This window comes from Rhinopithecus bieti, unplaced genomic scaffold, assembly GCF_001698545.2.
Source record: "Rhinopithecus bieti isolate Rb0 unplaced genomic scaffold, ASM169854v2 scaffold_15436, whole genome shotgun sequence".
NCBI classification, from domain to species: Eukaryota; Metazoa; Chordata; class Mammalia; order Primates; family Cercopithecidae; genus Rhinopithecus; species Rhinopithecus bieti.
The window spans coordinates 1,169,276-1,182,527 of NW_016808313.1; the positions used below are offsets into that span (position 1 = coordinate 1,169,276).

Consider the following 13,252-nt stretch of genomic DNA (forward strand, 5'->3'; position numbering starts at 1 on the left):
GAACTTTTGAGTTAATGCTGAAATGAGTTAAGATTTTGGGGGACTGTTGGGAAGGTATGACTGGTTTTGAAATGTGAGGACACGAGATTTGGGAGGGGCCAGGGACAGAATGATATGGTTTGGCTATGTCCCCACCTAAATCTCATCTTTAATTCCCACATGTCGTGGGAGGGATCTGGTGAGAGGTAACTGAATCATGGGAGGAGGTCTTTCCCATGCTGTTCTTGTGATAGTGAGTAAGTCTTACGAGATCTGATGGTTTTTATAAGGGGGAGCTTTCCTGCACAAACTCTGTTTGCTTGTTGCCAACTGTGTAAGACCTGACTTGCTCTTCCTTGCCTTCTGCTATGATTGTGAGGCTTCTCCAGTCACGTAAACTGTAAGTCCAATTAAACCTCTTTCTTTTATAACATTCCCAGTCTTAGATATCTTTATCAGCAGTGTAAAAATGGACTAATACAGGTGGTATGTGCTACTTTACATTATTCTTAGAGCAGTCTCCATTATGTTATTCAAAGTCTCAAGAAATTTAAAGACCCAGAAAAGGTAACAGCTATTAGCTTTGGATTATCAGGTAAAGTAAATGCTACCACTTTAAGTTGCTGATCTGGGGAAACCATGTGACTCTTAACAGATGAGCTTTTCTAGGAAATATCTGCTTCTATTTCCTAAACTAAGCAAGCTTACAGACTGCCAACAGCTCATTAGGACTGGCTATTGAATGATAGTCAATCCAATATCAATATCAGGGCTAAAGAGCCAAAGGTGTGAACCTTGAACATAAATCAGAAGGAAAGGGGATGGAGTTGTGCAGATGAATATTGACATTGTTATATTGTTCAAGGCACTGGGAATATAGTGGTGATAAAACAGACCGAATTCCCTAATTTCATGGAGCTTCTATTCTTGTATGGGAAAAAACAATAAGCAAAAAAAGAAATAAATAAGCTCAGAGATTCCTAAATGCTATGAATAACATAATACAGGGTAATATAACATGAATTTAGGGAGGCAACATCAGATAAGATGGTCAGGAGAGGACCTTCCCAAAGCTCACATTTGGGGTTAGTCTTGAGTGATGAGAAGCCAAATATACAAATATCCAAATTGCTCTGGGAAAGAGCAATTGGAAGAGGTGAGAAGGAGGGAGCCACTGGCACAAAGGGCTTGAGTGCAGATAATTTGAAGGAAAGAAAGCCAGAGAGACTGGAACATAATGAGCAAGAGAAAGAGTATACAAAAATAAAATCAGAGTGGGGAGCAGAGACCAGATAGCGTATGAACTTTTGTAAGTTCATACTTACAAAGTAAGGCATTTGGATTTTATTCTAATTGCATTGGCAGTCCCCTGGATGATGCTAATTAGGAGAATGACATTGCACATTGATCCGACACACATTTTTGACCACCTAGTATATGCCAGGCACTTTCTAGTCACTAGTAGATATACCAGCTATACCAGCAGTGGATGTGCCAGGCATGGTCTCTGCTGTCATGGAACTCACATCCTAGTGAAACATACATGAACACAGCAAGAAGTCAATGTCAGGAAGTAATAAGTTTTACAAAGAAAACAAAGCACAAAGGTGTGATGGAAAGTGACCTGAAAGTTACTTTAGATGGAGTGGTCATGAATGACACATGGAGGACGGACATGTAAGCTCTGACATAAGTGGTAAGAGGGAGTAAGTCACATGAGGCCAGGCAGAAGAAACCGTCAATCCAAAGGCTGTGAGGCATGAAAGTGCCTAGAATGTTTGAGGGATAAGAACTGAAGTCAAGGCCAGGTGCGGTGGCTTACGCGTGTAATCTCAGCACTTTGGGAGGCTGAGGGGGGCATATTACCTGAGGTCAGGAGTTTAAGACCAGCCTGACCAACATGGAGAAACCCTGTCTCTACTCAAAATACAGAATTAGCTGGGGTGTGGTGGTGCATGCCTGTAACCCCAGCTACTTGGGAGGCTGAGGCAGGATAATTGCTTGAACCTGGGAGATGGAAGTTGTAGTGAGCTGAGATCATGCCATTACACTCCAGCCTGGCAACAAGAGCGAAACTCAGTCTCAAAAAAAAAAAAAAAAAAAGAACTGAAGTCAGTGTGGCAAGAGGGACCGTGGCATAAAGCCAAGGTCAAGGAGGTAGGTAGGTTTTAGATTAGTGAAGAATGAATTGCAGGGGTGGGAGTGGGGTTAAATGCAAGCAGGAAGAATCCTAAAGGCATGATACAGTAGCTTAGGCCGGAAATGATGGTAACTTGGACAAGGACAGAAGTACTAGGCATGGTGTAAAATGATTAGTTAGCTTCATGACATTTTTGGAGGTGAAGTCAGAGCTCATTTCTGGAATCTTCTCTTTTCTAACTAAATATGTGGTGTTGATGTTTAATGAGATGGAGAAAATATCCTTTGTAAGATAAATACTATCACTCCCATTTTACACGTGAGGAAACTAGGGTTCAACAAGTATAATTCCAAAGCATATGCTTTTTCTACCACATTTTCACCAGGAGTGAGAGCTACCTAAATATGATTGATCGTTTGGAAAAAAGAACATATAAGGCAAAGTCAAAGAAGTAGCCTCCCAGCATATGTACAGTCTGTGTGTGTGCATGTATGTGTATGTGCCTTTGTGTATACCTGTGTTCTGACAATCTTGGTGAGAAAGGTGGCAGAAACAACTCTCCTATGGTCTTATCCCTTCCTTTCTCTTCATCTATGGAGGGAGATGATAGTGGAAAATGAGAAAACCTTGGACTTAAGACTAGCTTGTGCTGGTGAAGAATGAACTAGCTAGAATGAACATTGGTGTACTGAGGTTGACAATGGAACAAAAAGTCCTGACTTAGCAACTCAAATGTTTATCATCTATGATGTTAAACACAGTGCAGAAAAGATTTTCAGTCACATGGCAATTTACCACCAGAGTCCTAGACACAAGCACAAGGTGAACAGCAGAGCCTAGTGCTTAGAGATCAAGCAGACCCTGGCTCTGAAACTCACCAGTTTTGTGACCTTGGCCAAGTAAGTTAACTTATCTGAAACCTCATTTTCACAACTGTTCAGATTGTGGTTAGTTTGAAATCAGATCATGATGAATGTTAAGCATTTAGTATAGTGCCTGATAGAGAATAAACATTCAATAAATGGCCAATTTTCTGATTCCTTCCATTACTCTTGGGTGGTTTCTTCTGGAACTGTATTATTTCCCTTTTGTTCTTCCCTGCCTTGGAGACTACTAATAAAATTATACTTTTCTTTCATGATTCCTAAATCTCACAACCCATTCAGGTAGTAACTGCCTGTATAGTTTCTCTGTCTAGCCTCCATACCACACTTCCTTTCAGTTGAGACTGTTCCTGTTCATATTTAACTAAAGCAATTTATCTTACGGTATAGATAAAATATACATGTAAGCCCCTGAGATAGTTGTAGAATCCCAAAAGGGAGCTTTATTTTAGGGAATCCCAGTTGTCACTACATCAATTATCTACTGTTGTATACCAAACTGTCCCAAATTACTGACTTCAAAGCATAACCATTTGTAATTGCTTACAAATCTACAGATCAGCTAGCTGCTTCTGCTGAACTGGGTCATGATGAGCTGAATGTAGCTGTGCTTATTAAGACAGCCAGAAGGTGGGCTGGCACCTGCCTGGTTAAAGATGGCCTCACTTACATGCCTGACAGTTGGCTAGCTATGCGTTTGTCTGGGGCTCCGACAGTGATTGGCTCCTGCATTTCTCAACATCTATCACTCTAGCTTAGACTTTCTTACGCAGGAGAGACAGAGTTCCGAGAGACAGTGAAAGTGCAAAATGTCTTTAGAGTCCTAAGCTTGGAACTGGAACATATCCATAGCATTCTATCAATAAAAGGAAGTCCCAAAGCCACCCAAGATTCAAAGATTGGAAAATGGACACCACCGATACCATCTCTTGAAGATAGCAGCTACAAAATCACATTGCAAAGGAAGGGGTGAAGAATTGGAAACATTGGCCAGGCGTGGTGGCTCACACCCATAATCCCAGCAGTTTCAACTTCCCAAGACCTCCCTTTGCAGGGCCGAGGTGGGTGAATCACTTGAGGTCAGGAGTTCAAGACCAGCCTGGCCAAGATGCTAAGACCCTATCTCTACTAAAAAATACAAAAAGTAGTCAGGTGTGGTGGCAGGCACCTGTAATCCCAGCTACTCGGGAGGCTGAGTCTGGAGAATTGCTTGAACCCGGGAGACGGAGGATGCAGTGAGCCAAGATCCCGCCACTGCATTCCAGCCTGGGTGACAGAACAAGGCTCCATCTCAAAAAAAAAAAAAAAAAAAAAAAAAAAAAAAGAACTGGTAACATTTTTTGAAATTCACAATCAGAATGGACCCTTGACCTGTGGCATTCTGATTGCCCTTGCTTACCCCAAGTATCCTTCCCCCCTTCTCTAGTCAGTCAATATGTGAAATTCAGCCTACTTCGGTTTGCCCCAGTAATATTAGCCAGGCTGCTGTGCTTCCCTCAAGTCCAGCTTCTCTGAATTACTATAATTTTGGAGCCCTGAACACTTCTTTTCCCCTATGAAAGTGAAAAGTTGAAGGAGTCGGGAGAGGAGACGTTCGAAAGGCACTGTGGCTGGAGCAAACAAGTTAACCTCTTATTTCCAGGTGACTCTCCTCCCTTAGGACTCTCCAGCCTTCTTTTCCTCCATCTTTAGTACTTGTATATGAAAAAGATCAATAGAAACTGTAGCCAGTAAGAAAGCATTCCACTTTCTACATTTAAAAGGAAAATGTGTGGCTGGCAGGCCCAACTAGTTGTATACCCCTAACATACATTCTTCCTTACAAATCGCAATTTAGTTTAACAGCAATGTACCCAGAGAACTAACTTAATTTCCCAGGCTTCCTTGCATTTAGGTGTGATCATGTGTCTTAGTTCTGGGCAATGCAATCTGAGAAGCAGTTTCTTGGGCTGAACTTCTGGGAAAGCTATTTTTTCTTTTTTTTAAGTGGTAAAAATGGACAGACTCCACATGTTCATGCCTTTTGCCCTTTTCTTTCGTATTGCTGCCTGGGGCATAAATGTGATATCTGAAAATAAAATAGTCATCTTCAGATCAGAAGAATTAAAGGTGCCATTAGGGATGGAAGAAGAGGAAACTAAAAATGGCTTGGATCCTTCATTTCAAGAAAAACTACATGGATTTCCAAACAATGTGTAAAACCGTATCAGTCCTTGACCACCCACCTCTGGACTTATTATATAAGAACAATAATTATCTATTTTCTGAAAAAACTGTGATTGTTCTACTAATACTTGTACCCAAACACTATTTTAACCAACACGGCAACTGAAGTTGATCACAAGAGTACAAATTGATATTAGTAATACAAGTGACTCAAAGAAAAAATAAAGAATTCATTTTCCTGCCCCAAAACAAGCTATCATTAAGAGTATGTTGCTGCCAGGCATGGCTGCTCACACCTGTAATCCCACTTTGGGAAGTTGGGGCAAGAGGATTGTTTGGGCACGCGAGTTCAGGACCAGTCTGTGCAACATAGCAAGATCTCAATCTCTACAAGAAATACAAAAATTAGCTGGGCATGGTGGCACATGCCTGTGGTTCCAGCTACTCAGAAGGCTGAGGTGGGAGGATCATCTGAGCCTAGGAGGTTGAGGCTGCAGTGAGTCACGATTGTACCGTGGCACTCCACCCTGTTTAGCCGGGCGAGGTGGCGGGCGCCTGTAGTCCCAGCTACTCGGGAAGCTGAGGCAGGAGAATGGCGTAAACCAGGGAGGCGGAGCTTGCAGCGAACTGAGATCCGGCCACAGCACTCCAGCCCGGGCGACAGAGCGAGACTCCGTCTCAAAAAAAAAAAAAAAAAAGAGTATGTCACTTCTCCCTGGTTCATCAGCTCTGGGCAGGAGATGAGAATCATGTAAAAGGAAGGAAAATCTTGCAGTAGCTATGTGGATGGGGTAAAGAGATGTCAAGAGAAAGGAAGGACTGGTAAGCCATTCTATAGATGTCTACCTTATCAAAGCTTTTCTCTGAATATCACACTGAAAAGTCAGCTGGAAACTGACTAAATTCATCATTCTCCTCTTGTACTTCTTTCTTATCTTTTTTGTTTTGTTTGGTTTTAAATATTATGCATCACCAAAGCCTACAAACTTCCTTATCTATTATCTAAATTAAGGTCATCACTACCTAACCATTCAGCTTAGTCAAAAAATGTTTTCTTCTCCTTCAACCCCACAGCCACTTGACCACCAAATCCTCTTGAGAGTACCTCTTTAACTCAGAGGCATATGTGGATGAGGAAGACAGACGTATAAAGACAATTATAAATCACTGCTCAAGAAATCTTGGTGTCTCATCGTCTCTCATCTGGATAACCATATCAATTTCCCAGTCCCCAGTATGCCCACATCCTCAACTTCAATCTAAAATACTGACAAAATTGTATTTCTGAAACCCAACACTTTTCTTGTCGCTCTCTTGTTCTAGGATACCTGGAAGCTTTGTGTTTGTTTGCATGCCATTGCAGGACTTCGGAAATCTGTCCTCAGGCTGGTCTCCAGCCTTATTTCTTATTACTACTTCTACATGAACTTCTGTTTCCCATGTGTGCCATGCACTTGCATAAGTCTATGAATTTGTATGTGCTATACCAAAAATACAGTCAGTAGTATCAGACCCATAATGCAAGTGGCCCAAATATTTTTCTGTCTCCTCTCATTGGCTAAATCCAGCTCAAATTCCTTTCTGACTATTCCAGGCAAATGAATTGCTAATTATTTTGGTCCCTCTGCAGACTGTTCATATAACTCTTTGTTTATGGATATCTGCCCGTGGACAGTGAATACCTTGAGAGGAGCTTCAGGGACTGGTTGGCTGGCACATGGAAACATCTGAGTACATCGAAGAAAGAGGAAAGAAGAGGAGAGAATTCCTACTACAGATTTTTTTCTTTTTATTATTTATTTATTTAAAAATAATTTTTTCTGAGACAGAGTCTCACTCTGTCACCAGGCTGGAGTGCAGTGGCACTATCTCAGCTCACTGCAACCTCTGCCTCCCGGGTTCAAGTGATTCTCCTGCCTCAGCCTCCCAAGTAGCTGGGACTACAGATGCATTCCATCAAGCCCAGCTAATTTTTGTATTTTTAGTACAGATGGGGTTTCACCATGTTGGTCAGGCTGGTCTTGAACTCCTGACGTCGTGATCCTCCTGCCTCAGCCTCCCAAAGTGCTGGGATTACAGGTGTGAGCCACCACACCTGGCCATTTTTCTTTCTTTCTTTCTTTCTTTTTTTTTTTTAAAAAAAAAACTTATTGCCTGTAATTAACATTAAGTAGAGTCTGTATCTTCTCGTACAAAGTGAAGTATTTTCAGAATATTTTTGGTGGAAGGGGTTCATGCTTCAGAAAAGGGCAAGGCTACAGAGACATCTAAGATCCTTTCTAGCTCCAACATTCTATGCAGCTTTTGTAAACTGCTGTATCAAAATATTTTAAAATAAAAAATTAGTAGAGCTCAATTATAGAACCAATTGACTGAAATCTTTTCGTTACTTTGAATTTATATATAGATAAAAGTAAAGAATAATTACTAGGCGCCGTGGCTCACGCCTATAATCCCAGCACTTTGGGAGGCCGAGGCGGGTGGATTGCCTGAGGCCAAGAGTTCAATACCAGCCTAGCCAACATGGTGAAACCCCGTCTCTATTAAAAATACAAAAATTAGCTAGGCATGGTGGTGAATGCCTGTAATCCCAGCTACCTGGGAGGCTGAGGCAGGAGAATCGTTTGAACCTGGAAGACAGAGGTTGCAGTGAGCCAAGATTGAGCCCCTGCACTCCAGCCTGGGTGTCAGAGCAAGACTGTCTCAAAAAGCAAAAACAAAAACGAGAATAATCGATGAATTCTACATTCTCGAATTAGCACTTTGGATTTCAACAAATTTTAAGGCAGCATAAAATAATTTAATAGACTAAATAATGATGATAAAATGATGGAAAGTTTTATGTTTCTCTTCATTACATCACGTTTTGTAAAGTCAATAGCAAATACATAAGTTCATAGCAACCATCTTTTGTAAATCAATATCAAGTACCTACATTAGTTGGGATTAAAGAATTATTTTATCTGACACTTCCCCAAATTATGATGTAGCTGACAGCAAGACAGTACTTATCAAATAGATCAAAATATAGTGAGAGAATATGACTTCATGATTTTTCCTAGATTTAGTTATTCTTGTCTGGACAAACTGGGAGTGAAATATAGATGAGAACTGCAACACATAAACATATAACACCTTACTGCCTCCCATACAAAACTTATCTTTCTTTATCCTGTGCCAATACATGAAAGCTCATGCTCTATAATGGAGGCTTTTTTATGAACAGAAGAACTGAAATTCGTTTGTCCTTTTTACTATAAAGCAAGACCCATCTGGCTGAGTGTGGTGACTGACACCTGTAATCCCAGCAGTTTGGGAGGCTGAGGCTGGTGGATCATGAGGTCAGGAGTTCAGGACCAGCCTGGTCAAGATGGTGAAACCCTCATCTCTACTAAAAACACAAAAATTAGCCGGGTGTGGTGACAGGTGCCTGTAATCCCAGCTACTCCAGAGACTGAGGCTGCAGAATCGCTTGAAACATGGCAGGTAGAGCGGTGGAGTGGGGCGGGGGTTGCAGTGAGCCAAGATTGCACCACTGCACTCCAGCCTGGGCGACAGAGTGAGGCTCTGTCTCAAAAAAAAAAAAAAAAAAAAAAAAAGTCCCGTCAAGCTCAATTCTCCAAGGACACAAAGAAAAAGCAGCTCTAGATTTCTACCTCTGGTTATGGCAGACCAGCTCGTGTCAGTCAATTGTTACTGACAATAACAACTAGAAAGGGTTAAATTTAAAAATACATATTTTTGAAGGTATTTGAGAATTACAAAGTCAGTGAAGACCTATGGCCCTAAGATCCAGGAGAGAAGGGGAGTCCAGAGAGGTAAGCCTCACTTTCAGTCTGTTTTTCTCTGAGTCATTTGCTGATTTTTAAGTGGCTGTCAAGAGTCACAAAGTCAGGTAGATAAACATTATATTGAAGGGCCGCTAAGAAGGAGGGTTTCTTTCCTTTTTTTTTTTTTTTTTTTGAGACGGAGTCTCGCTCTATTGCCCAGGCTGGAGTGCAGTGGCGCCATCTTGGCTCACCGCAACCTCTGCCTCCGGGGTTCAAGCAATTCTCCTGCCTCAGCCTCGTGAGTAGCTGGGATTACAGGCACGCAGCACCATGCCCAGCTAATTTTTGTATTTTTAGCAGAGACGGGGTTTCACCCTGTTGGCCAGAATGGTCTCCATCTCCTGACCTTGTGATCCACCCGCCTTGGCCTCCCAAAGTGCTGAGATTACAGGTACGAGCCACCGCGCCCGGCCAGGAGAGTTTCTTACATTCACCGCTGCTGCATTAAGAATAGAGATGAACCAAAAAATGAAATAAGCCTCATAAACCCTAAAATCCAGATTCTAATTAGCAAAATTCTAGACTGGATTAAATCGACCTGATCTGGCCGGGAGTGATGGCTCACGCCTGTAATCCCAGCACTTTGGGAGGCTGAGGCAGGTGGATCACTTGAGGTCAGGAGTTCGAGACCAGCCTGGCCAACATGGTGAAACCCCATCTCTACTAAAAATACAAAAATTAGCCAGCCGTGGTGGCGCATAATCCAAGCTACTCAGGAGGCTGAGACAGGAGAATCGCTTGAATCCGGGAGGTGGAAGCTGCAGTGAGTGAAGATCGGGCGGCTGTACTCCAGCCTGGGCAACAGAGCGAGATGCATCTCAAAAAAAAAAAAATTTACCTGATTCTGCTTATCTGTCTCTCAGAAGTGATAACACTGATAACAAACCCTGGTAGTGATATCTAGAAGGAGATAACATCAACCTGGATCTTAAATTATCTCCAGAATTTTCCACATACAATATTCATTATTATCAAAAAATTAGTACACATATGAGTAAACATGTGAAATAAACAAAACAAAACAAAAAAAGAAAGAAAAAATAGTACTGTCAGACCCACATGGAAAAGGCCCAGATATTGGAATTATTACATGTGGACTTGAACTGTCATGTTTATGTTCCAGAAAAATAGAAAAAATATGGAGAATTTCAGCAGAGAATTATAATCTATAATAAAATAAACAAAAAGATATTCTGGAATTGAACAATCTAATAACTAAAATTAAGAAAGTGGAGGGTTCTGTTTTCAGCTTTGGAACCGCCCCCCCCCGCCCCGTCTCTGTACAGGGGAGCTTCTATGGAGCCCCCTCCCTCTGTCTCTGGACAGGGGAGCTTCTTCTTTCTTTCTTTCCCATTAAACTCTTTGCTCCTGAAAACTACTCCATGTGTGTTTGTGTCGTTTTTTCTAATTTGACTCTAGACGAAGAACCAGGTGTTCCTCCACTCATCAGAGCCGTTATCAGTTCGGTGCGTTGGTTGGGAATCTGAGGTAGAGCCTTTGTCAGAGTGTTACAGGAATAGGCTCTTGGATACATCACACTCCAGTCAAAGCCTAGAAAGCTGAGGGAGCAACCCCTGACAGCCAGAGGAACGACTTGAATATCAGTGCGAAGAAATAGGAGACCTTAAACTGAAAATCACAAAAGATAAGTAATGGAAAGCAATCAAACTCCAAATGGTGCTGCAAACTGAACCACGCATGAACACGCTGTTCTTCTGAGGACCCTTAGATTTACCTCAGGAGAAGCCCTAGCTACTGTTCCCCATTCATATCAGTATCATTTTGCATTCCCACGAGAAATGTATCACTTTAATTTGCATTTCTTTAATTAACAATATTCATGGCTGTGCGTGGTGGCTTACACCTGTAATCCCAGCACTTTGGGAGACCGAGGTAGGTGGATAACTTGAGGTCAGGAGTTTGAGACTAGCCTGGCTAACATGGTGAAACCCTGTCTCTACTAAAAATGCAAAAAATTAGCTGGGCATGGTGGTTGGCGCCTGTAGTCCCAGCTATTTGGGAGGCTGAGGCAGGAGAATCACTTGAGCCCAGCCAGTATGCAGAGGTTGCAGTGAGCTGAGATCATGCCACTGCACTCCAGCCTGGACGACAGAGCTAGAGACTCTATCTCCAAAAAATCCAACCCCTCCCCCCCAAAAAATTCATTCAACAAACATTTATTTGCACATTATGTACCAGGCTATCATAGGCATTAGAGATACAGCTTTAAACAAAACAGACAACATTGACCATGCTGGAGCACACATTCTAGTAATAATAAACAAATGTAAACAAATTTGTAAATAGCATGTTAGATTGTAAAAGGTACCCTGGAGAAAAAACTATAAGGAGAAAAATAAAAATGTATATGGGGTCAATTAAAAAACAAAGCAGCTCTTTTTCTGGCTGGAACCATGGAGGGCGTAGAAGAGAAGAAGAAGAAGGTTCCTGCTGTGCCAGAAGCCCTTAAGAAAAAGCGAAGGAATTTCACAGAGCTGAAGATCAAGTGCCTGAGAAAGAAGTTTGCCCAAAAGATGCTTCGAAAGGCAAGGAGGAAGCTTATCTATGAAAAGCGAAGCACTATCACAAGGAATATAGGCAGATGTACAGAACTGAAATTCGAATGGCGAGGATGGCAAGAAAAGCTGGCAACTTCTATGTACCTGCTGAACCCAAACTGACGTTTGTCATCAGAATCAGAGGTATCTATGGCGTGAGCCCAAAGGTCCGAAAGGTATTGCAGCTTCTTCGCCTTCGTCAAATCTTCAAGGGAATCTTTGTGAAGCTCAACAAGGCTTCGATTAACGTGCTGAGGATTGTAGAGCCATATATTGCATGGGGGCACCCCAATCTGAAGTCAGTAAATGAGCTAATTTACAAGCGTGGCTATGGCAAAATCAATAAGAAGTGAATTGCTTTGACAGATAACGCTTTGATTGCTCGATCTCTTGGTAAATATGGTATCATCTGCATGGAGGATCTGACTCATGAGATCTATACTGTTGGATAATGCTTCAAAGAGGCAAATAACTTCCTGTGGCCCTTCAAATTATCTTCTCCACGAGATGGAATGAAGAAAAAGACCACCCATTTTGTAGAAGGTGGAGATGCTGGCAACAGGGAGAACCAGATCAACAGGCTNGCAAGAAAAGCTGGCAACTTCTATGTACCTGCTGAACCCAAACTGACGTTTGTCATCAGAATCAGAGGTATCTATGGCGTGAGCCCAAAGGTCCGAAAGGTATTGCAGCTTCTTCGCCTTCGTCAAATCTTCAAGGGAATCTTTGTGAAGCTCAACAAGGCTTCGATTAACGTGCTGAGGATTGTAGAGCCATATATTGCATGGGGCACCCCAATCTGAAGTCAGTAAATGAGCTAATTTACAAGCGTGGCTATGGCAAAATCAATAAGAAGTGAATTGCTTTGACAGATAACGCTTTGATTGCTCGATCTCTTGGTAAATATGGTATCATCTGCATGGAGGATCTGACTCATGAGATCTATACTGTTGGATAATGCTTCAAAGAGGCAAATAACTTCCTGTGGCCCTTCAAATTATCTTCTCCACGAGATGGAATGAAGAAAAGACCACCCATTTTGTAGAAGGTGGAGATGCTGGCAACAGGGAGAACCAGATCAACAGGCTTATTAGAAGAATGAACTAAGGTGTCTAGCATGATTATTTTTCTAAGCTGGTCAGTTAATAAACAGTACCTGCTCTCAAATTGAAAAAAAAAAAAAACAAAGCAAAACAACAAAAAAAGGTGGGCCAGGCATGGTGGCTCACGCCTGTTATCCCAGCACTTTGTGAGGCTGAGGTGGGTAGATTGCTTGAGCCCAGGAGTTCAAGATCAGCCTGGGTAACATGGTGAAACCCCATCTCTACCCCAAATAAGCTAGGTGTGGTGGTGCGCACCTGTGGTCCCAGCTACTCCAGAAGCTGAGGTGGGAAGATTACTGGAGTCTGGGAAGTTGAGGCTGCAGTGAGCCATGATCATGCCGCTGCACCATAACCTGGGTGACAGAGTGAGACCTTGCCCAAAAAAAAAAAAAAAAAAAAAAAAGAGTGTGGCTGGGCATGGTGGCTTATACTTGTAATCCCAGTGCTTTGGGAGGCAAAGGCCAGAGCATTGCTTGAGGCTAGGAGTTTGACACCAGCCTGGGCAATACAGTAACCTCCTGTCTCTCCAAACAAACAAACAAACAAACAAAAAAGCTGAGCATAGTGGCACTCATCTGTGGTCTTAGCTACT

At 42.2% G+C, this 13,252-nt stretch overlaps 1 pseudogene; it reads left to right on the plus strand.

Moving 5' to 3' along the window:
• The first annotated feature begins 11,412 nt into the window (after positions 1-11,412).
• On the plus strand, positions 11,413-12,664 carry LOC108538373 (60S ribosomal protein L7-like; annotated as a pseudogene).
• The last annotated feature ends 588 nt before the right edge of the window (positions 12,665-13,252 follow it).